The sequence below is a fragment of the Octodon degus genome, unplaced genomic scaffold (genome assembly GCF_000260255.1).
Source record: "Octodon degus isolate 3935 unplaced genomic scaffold, OctDeg1.0 scaffold00030, whole genome shotgun sequence".
Taxonomy (NCBI): Eukaryota; Metazoa; Chordata; class Mammalia; order Rodentia; family Octodontidae; genus Octodon; species Octodon degus.
The window spans coordinates 845,630-854,295 of NW_004524606.1; the positions used below are offsets into that span (position 1 = coordinate 845,630).

Here is an 8,666-nt window from a genome sequence, read left to right on the forward strand (position 1 = left end):
ACTTGTTCTGGGTGGGCGCTGGGTTTCTTTCATATGTTTCTGCATTTGATTCTTTAGTTCAGATGTTATTAATTCAAGGATTTCTTTTCTCATTTGCAATCTGACGTCTTCTATATATTTCTGCCACTGTTTCTTCATTTCAGAAGCTGCTGATTCATTGCTTTCAGTTGTGTGATTTCCAATTTTTTCTGTGTTATTGTCCTCTTCACTTGTTACGGGTGGGCTTGGGTTCTGTGGTTTCATTTTGTTTCTTCTCGTCATTTTGTGTAGCACTGTCTTCTGCCCTTTGTTGTAGATCTTTGCTGTAGTTATAACCTTCGCACATACTGAAGTTCAGGTACAGCTCTACAATGTTTGAGCTTATCCAGCTGTGTCTGGCTTGGGTCTGGCTGCTGTGCTCAGCTCCTTCCCACTGGTGCCCTTGAGGGTGAGCCTGTTGTGCCCATGTGGCAAGATGATTTGCTCCTGGACTAGCTGGTTGGATCTATCCTCTACACGCTCTGCAGTGATTGCAGCTGCAGGGTTACACAACAGACGTGTATGCCAGGCCTGACTTGTGCCTGGAGGGGGCAAGGTTAAGTGGGGCGAAGAGGAAGCTCTCCCACATACTCACCGGACCAGGGCTAAGACTGGGTCTGGGGTTCCCGGAACGTGGCAAAATTCCTACTCAGCGCGTGGGTTGGGGGAGTTGCTGTGGAGTGGTGGGGGGCAGCCCAAGGGGGTGGGAGAGTGTCCGTCCCACGCTGTGCCTGGGCTGGGACTGGTCCTGCCTGCACAGTGTAGCAGGAAGCTCTCCCACACACTCACCAGACCTGGGCTAGGACTGGGTCTCTAAATGTGTTAGTTTTTAATGCTATACTTATTGTAGCTACTTGTACCATGTCATATGTGTATATTTTTCACTTTGTAAAACTGATTTATCTAAAAAATAAGCCATAAGGAAGTGAAAGGCTAAAGTTACTTCTTACTGTTTTTATTAGACTTTATTTCTAGAGTAGTTGTCCTTTAATTTGTAGCAAATTTGAGTAGACATTACAAGTATTTCCTATATCCTCTTGTCCCTATAGCTTCTGTTACAGCAATATCTCCTGCCAGAATAATATCTTAGTTACAGCTGGTGAACTTATATTGAAATATCATTATTACTCTTAAGTCTACAAGCCACCTTAGTTTTTAACTCTCATTCTATGGGTAGAATACATCATTCATATGTATAATGATTTACTTCCTGTCTGCCAATTATAATATCATACAGAATAGTTTCACTGCCCAAGAAATCTTCTCTACCTATGCATATCTTTCCTGAACTCTCTACAACCACTGATCTTTTCAATTTTCTCATCGTATTTCCTTTTAAATACTATCAAATGGCTGAGATCATAAGGCCTTTATATTTATCTAATTTATTTAGTGACATCCTTTAAGTTTAACTTTTCTCAATCTTTGTGGTTTAAAATAACATGTGTTTTTAATGTTAAATAACACTCAGTTGTATAGATCAAGTAATGCTTAATTGTCAAAATAAGCTACTGTTTATCCACTCATTTGCTAATGTTTATTTACTCATTTTATTTATAGTTTTTCTTTTTTGCTCATTTACTCATTACTAAGATCACTGTCTTAACTAATGTGGCTTTAGAGTAACTCTTAAAGTCAGAGTGTCATTTCCCCAATTTTATTTTTAATACTGTGTTGGATGTTCATTTAAACTTGTCCAACATGTTCTCCAACAGTTCTGCCCTTTTTCCCTTTAATGATATAATAAAAAATATTTTAAAGGAAGTTTCATTGCTTATACACATTAACTAAGTTATACTTTTACATGAAGCACAAGATAATTCTTTGAAAAAAGGTAACTAGATCATGAAAAACAATGGATCTCAGGTTGCAAATTCCTAAAACTTTACAATCAGATTGTTGATATCTTCTATGGCTGGGGTGAGTGTACCACAAAGGTCCACATATTGTAGGTTTGGTCCCCTGAGTGATGTTACTGAGAAATGCTGTGAACATTTAGCAGGTCAGGTGTCGTGGAAGTGCCTTGGAGTTTTGGAGGTTTGTTCTTCAAAGGGGTTATGGCACTCCAGCCACTTTATCCTTGCTCTGTTTCCTGGCTCAAGGTGGAAGCAGCTTCACGTACAAGGTGCCCCCATCATGATGCCACCCTTACCAGAAATCCAGAAAAATGTATTTCCATTCTGTAAACCAGTAAGCCAAATGAACTTTTTCTTTCTATAAGTTGTCTCAAGTGTTTCATTATTGCCACATGAAGCTGACAAATACAATGTCTACAAAATACCTTGATGGAATTTTTGTTTAAATTGCACTGTATCTGGGGTCAACATAGGAAGGACTGACATTTTGACAATACTGAATATTCCTGTCCATGAACTTGGAATATTTCCTCACTTATTTAGTTCTTCTTTGTCTTTTTAATCACTGTTTTGTAATTTTATCATATGAATCTTATAAGTATTTTGTTAGCTTTATGCTTACATACTTCTTGTTTTGGAAGTGCTAACATCAATGGCAGTGTTCTGTTTATTTGAAGGTTGACTTCAAATTCTACTCATTCATTTCTGGCATGTAAGAAGGCAATTCAATTTTATAAGTTAACTAGTATCTTGCAACCTTACTAGTTGCTAACTGCTAGATCTCGTACTAGTCTCATGAGTTTTTCTCTTCATTATTTTGGATTTTCTGGATATGCAATCATTTTGCCTATGAACAAAAATAGTGGTATTTCTTTCTTAATCTATATACCTTTGATTTCTTTCACTTGTTTTACCATTTGCCAGGATGTCCAGTTACAAGGTTAAAATGGAGATGGAATTACTTGTTCCTGTTTGTAATGGAAAAAATTTGAGTATGATCTTATCTGAAGGCTGAATAGATGTTTATAAATGTAAGAAAGCTTCATTATTCTAGGTTACCATACGTGTCTAATTTCTTTATAAACATAGGTCTATTTAGAATGTCATTTCTTCTTATATAAGTTTTCGAAGATCCTGTCTAAGAATTTGTGTCCTTCTAATTAACTAATTATGAGGATAACAAACCAATAAAAATAATATCCTAGGCTGTTTTGTATCATATAGTTTGAGAGTTTGACAATTTTCCTGAAAGTTCCAGAATTTGAGCAAATATCACTTAAGTGCTAAACTCACAGGATCAGGTCCTGTATTTGCTTTATGTTCATTAGTATGGTCTGTCTTTAGTCTTGGACCAGTTTTCTATGGTGAGAGAATATTAAGCAGCTTTATTAGTATGTTGATAGCAAATTAACTTTTTAATTAATGATGAATTATTCCAAGATACAACCATTAACTCTAGAGGATTTCCTTTTTGGAAGGAAAATAGTATGTACACACGAAGTTATGACAGTATAATGCTAAAAGGTAGAAAGGCTATAGAGCAACATTTTAATGTCTACTCTGTGACTATATCAGATTAGGAAAAAACTAAGAGCCAGTAGTTATGACTTACTCTGTGTAAACTGGCAGAAACAGAGCTTGCCCATCATTTGCCTTCCTCAGGTGAATCAGAAACCCAGCGTTGTTTTGTTCTCATTCTGTTCTATGTTTTTGTGTAAGTCCAATTAATCACTAAGCATTTCATCAGTTTGGCTTGTATTTTATAGAAAAAAAAGACTGATTTTTCTAGCCGGTATTATTCTGTACAAGGATTAAACTTCTGACATTTTAAGATGCCAAAGATCATGATGTTCTACTACGCATTGATAGAAATAGCTTTTCAGTCAGATCCATCCTCATGCCAGTTTGCCTCTCTCCATGCTTATAATAAAAGCCAATGTTTGCTTGTTGCAACAGGAGCACAGAGAACTACTTTCATGGGTGCTTTCTGAACTAAAATGTCCGAATACATTGGATTTCTCAATTCCCAATCTAGATCATCAAATCAAAAGAATTCTCTAGAGAAGAATGTACTGACACCTCCTTCTCATCAACAGAACTAAGTACCACACCATTCAGTAGAGTAAAAGAGAACTTTATTGATTTTTTTCAGGGGGGACATGAAAACAAGCTAGTAATTTATCTAGACTTGGCAGTTAATATGGGGCAAAATAATATTCTGAAAATTTTTCTTTCAAAAATATGAAATAGGAAAAGTTGAACAAAAATAATATAAACATGCTGGAAAAATAGTACATTTCATGAAATTTCTTTAAATAAATAAATGTTATATATTTTATAAGATAGCTCATATATCTTTATTCCCTTGCTGTATATTAGGTATCCCCCATAATCAATCTCTGTATATGTGTCACAGAACATTGTAATTTCCACTTATTTTTCACCATAAATAGAACATATATTCTTTTTTTTTTAATCTTTATGTTCCTTTATTGGCTCCCGACCAGTAAACATTGATGAACTCATTAAACAGAGGCTTGTGCAGAAAGCACACTATCTAGCTAGAACAGCTTAGGGTTACACTCTGCCTTTTGATGGAATTACTCAATTTATAGTTTCATATATCAAAAACTCTGAATTTAACTATTAATTCACCTCAGAAAAAAGTGACATTTAATTTCAGATCTTACAGAAGTAAATAAGTTTATGCATTAAGAAAGTCTCTCAAAATGTTACGCCACACAGTGGCTTTGAGTAGTCTGCCACCCCATCCCACCCAGATTCACAGTGGTGTCCCAATTCCCTTGTAGCACCTTGGGGCTCCAGATCCAAAAGCACTCCTAACCTTTGGAGCATTCCTTCCTTGGCTGGACATGGCCACGGCCCCAGCACATACCAGCAGCCACTTCCCACACAAGATAAGGTACCAGAGCACCAGGCATGCATGAGGGTGGCAGAAGTTGCACCCTTTACACCTCGGTACACAGAGGGCCACTCTAAAAGCTGCCAATAGAAGATTAAGAGCACAACTTGGAGCACAGTTTGGTATCTCAAATTACATTATTTTTTGAAATCACTGGCAACGGTACCAACTCTCAGCTTTTGAGACATTAAGACATTGATTCAAATCCCTTTAACTCCATCTTTATAGCCCTGAGCTCTGCATCAAAAAATATGGAGTCAGTATAATACATTGCTTTCCTTGGTGCTCTTGCTTAATTACAGGTATCAGCATATATAATTTGTCAGAGTGAGAATTCTACTAATTAACTGTTAGTTTCAAAAACCTGATGGAGATTCTCAGGATCATTGCCTTAACCATCTTGTGTATATAAATGTATGGTTTTACCCCTGCCATATTTCCTAGCTTTTCTCCTTTCCCTCTCTTCACCATTTAATCCTTAAGTTCTTGCTTTCCATTTAAGTAATCGATAATGTATAGTGGGGCTGAGGAGAGTCACCTAAAAAGAAAACATTCTCTCAGGCTTTCACAGAGAGCAAATTGGTCAAGCAATGACTGTGACTCATCCAGATGGCTGACACTGACAAAAGATCTACAAACTAGGGTACAGGGTTTCAAGGTAAATTCTGAGGGGATTTGACTGACCTTGTCAGATACAAAAGTTACATATTTTTCAAATTATATTGGTTTTGCTTTATCTTGGTCTTAACCATCCAGCAGAAAAGTATAAAAATGAGGTATAAAAAGTAAAGCTGTATTAATATGCTGAGCTGTAAAAGACTCCAATCAACAACTTCTGACATTGCCAGTCCTACAGATAACCCACTACTATTATTGGCTACTGGACTTTATTAGATTATTTTGCTGAATTCACGCACCTACAATATTTGAATGGCAATGGAATACCCAGCTCTGACAAAACTAAACAAAAAAGGGGGAACAAATGAGCGACCATTTTGTATCTGTATATACAAAATAGTTAGGATAGATATACAGCTACTTTCTCTTAATTCAATGAGAAGAAAGATTTGTACTAATAGTGTTTGGACAGGATATCATGTCTGCATCTTGTACTATGAATACTAACTATGAAGACATCAATATATAATGTATTAATTGTTGTAACTGTCTTACTAACTTATTTTTAAACTGTCCCATTGCTATTTTTTCTCAATAAAATTAATTTAAAAATATATGGAGTTAGGTAACAAAATCTGACAGGGGGGTTGTTACAAATCCAACTTGGGAGGCCTTGGGATATATCTATTATGAGAGAAATCATCAAACTCTTTGTGTACACATGTAGTTTAATTGTAACAAAGCAACTTGTACACTTTGAACATTTAAAACTGTGCATCACCTTTTCCTTTCCAGTGAAAACAAACAAACAAAAAAGAATTTAAAAATAAACCAATAAAATTACAATAGAGAGTATCAATTCCAAATAAGACCCTACAGGTTCTGCTGATTCACCCATTGAGTAGCAAGGCTCAAGCCATCATTAGGAGAGACTTTTATTTTAAAAGTGTCATCTTAAACTGCAAGGATGTCTGTTAACATCACAATTAAACATGTCAAGGAGGAGCTGTGTTGTCAAATGTCCGCTTAACCCATCCAAACATCTCAAACCCACCCTTTACTGACTTTCTATATCCCAATTAAAAAAAAAATTAAATCTTATTTTTTTAGACAAAAGAAAGTAGACAGGTACATGTTGGCAAATGTTACCTGTCCATAGTCACATAGAGACACAGTGTATCTGAAGAGGAACCCAATCTGCAGAGGAGGAAGAAAGCTAGAATTCTATGCACTGCTGCAGAGGGGCTGAGCACCCTGCAGCTTCCTGCAGAGTGAAGAGCAGGGAGAGTTTTCTTTTTTCCCACAGAACACGATGATGTTGATTCAAAAAAATTTTGTGGGGGCCGGGGAGATGGCTCAGAGGAATAAGCCCTTGCCTGGCAAGCGCAAGGGCCTGAGTTCAATCCCCGGTTCCGAAAAAAAAAAAAAAAAAAAATTGTGGAGACAGGAGGGGATAGAAATAAATTGTGACCAGAAGGCTGTGGAGATCCTTGTCCCACTGTATTCTGTAAGGTTTCTCCCCACAAAGTCAAGTTAAGAACCATGGTGTTTGGGGCTGGAGAGATGGCTCAGTGGTCTGGGGCACCTACTTGGAACAGGCTTGGCAAGGCATCAGGGACCGCGGTTCGATCCCCCAGCACCGCATGCCAGCCAGCCCCGCCCCCTGGTGGGCTGAGCTGGCCCCCCCCACACACACCACTCTCTCTCTCTCTCTCTCTCTCTCTCTCTCTCTCTCTCAAATTAAAAAAAAAGAACCATGGTGTTTGAGAAGAGAGATCTCAAGAATAGGATGACTGAGCACAAGGGGGGAAAAAGACTGCAACTTGCCCCCAGGGACTAGAGAAAATAAAAAAGGAAAAACAAGAAGGTTGGAATCCGTCAGTATTTAGTTATCTATCATCTCCTTCGTCCTCCTCGCCCTCTTCCTGATCGCCCTCCTCGCCACTGACGTCCTTCAGCCCCTTCTCCTTGTCCTCGTCATCGACCTCTTCCCCCTCGACCTCCTCGTCATCCAAGTCGGGAATCAGGTAACAGTGCAGCAGGTTGGGCCAGGTGCTGTCCTTGATGACTTCTAGCTCATCTGCACCCATGTCCAAGTGATCAGTGAACCAGGTAAAGAAGCTGTCGGGCTCTTCGTGCTGGCTTTATTCTGCGTTTGACTTGAATGTGTCATGAAATCCTTTCCAGATTCCCATTTGATTTCAGTAGACTTTGAAGACGGATCACTACTCTCATTCAGATGAAATTCTTTAGCGATAACTTTATTTTTGAAGCAAGGATTTTCATCAAAATAAAAATCTATTCTGTAACCTGATTTGATATCTTCAGATTCTGTCACTTCAACTCTGGTCAAATAATGTAGAGCATCCTCGTCTTCCTCCCCAAGTAGCACGGACACTTGTCGACAGTTAACAAATGTTGTTACCCAAAAAATCTGGGATTTTGGAGATCATTTCTGACCTTTTCTGAAAAAATGGTTGGCGGAGTATGTTATAGTTCTGTTCTGCTTTCAATCGTTCCTCACTGGTTTGTTCATTAAGTCTATTTCATTTTGTACTTCATCGATATGTTCACTGCTTCTTGTTGATCTTTTTCTCCCTTGGGATGGCGACGCGGTCACTGCCTCAGGTTTCGGGCCAGGGAGGGTCAGACCTTCTTGGTCGAGGGGTGAGTGAAGACTGGTGCTTGGGAGCCACGACACAAGGAAGGCCCAGCTCCAAGCCCGGGGTCATCTCCTGCCACAGGAAGCTGCTCAGGAACCAGAAGACAGATTCTTTGAACATAGAGATTTATTCTTCTTTTTCTGTGAACTCCACACATGGCATAATATCTTGTACAAAGTGATAATTAGAGAATAGATAAATACATTTATAAGAAAACACTGGGACAAAAGTGGGTAATTTTGTGATGTCATGCCTGATTTTAGTTTTTAGCTCATGGCCTAAGAGCTAGGACTCCTTAATTAAACAGCGTTCAAGCTTACAGAATTCCTTACTTTCTTTGTAACCTGAGCAGTTATTTTTGGAAACTTAAGTGGTGGTTTCTAGACCTGTAACATGAGATTGAATGTAATGCCCATAAAAGGGTCCAATGAGGCAATTTGGCCAACGTTTTCACACAATAGCATGACATAACAACCACTCACTAAATATTAGAAACTAATATTTGCCTTTCTAAAATTTAAAAAGAATCACATTATCATTTTACCTTATAAAAGAAACAAGGGAATGAATAAACTTTAGAATTAAGTC

The 8,666-nt window shown here is 38.0% G+C and overlaps 1 pseudogene; it reads right to left on the reverse strand.

Moving 5' to 3' along the window:
• Positions 1–7,304: 7,304 nt before the first annotated feature.
• LOC101569318 lies at positions 7,305–8,147 on the reverse strand (annotated as a pseudogene).
• Positions 8,148–8,666: the final 519 nt, after the last annotated feature.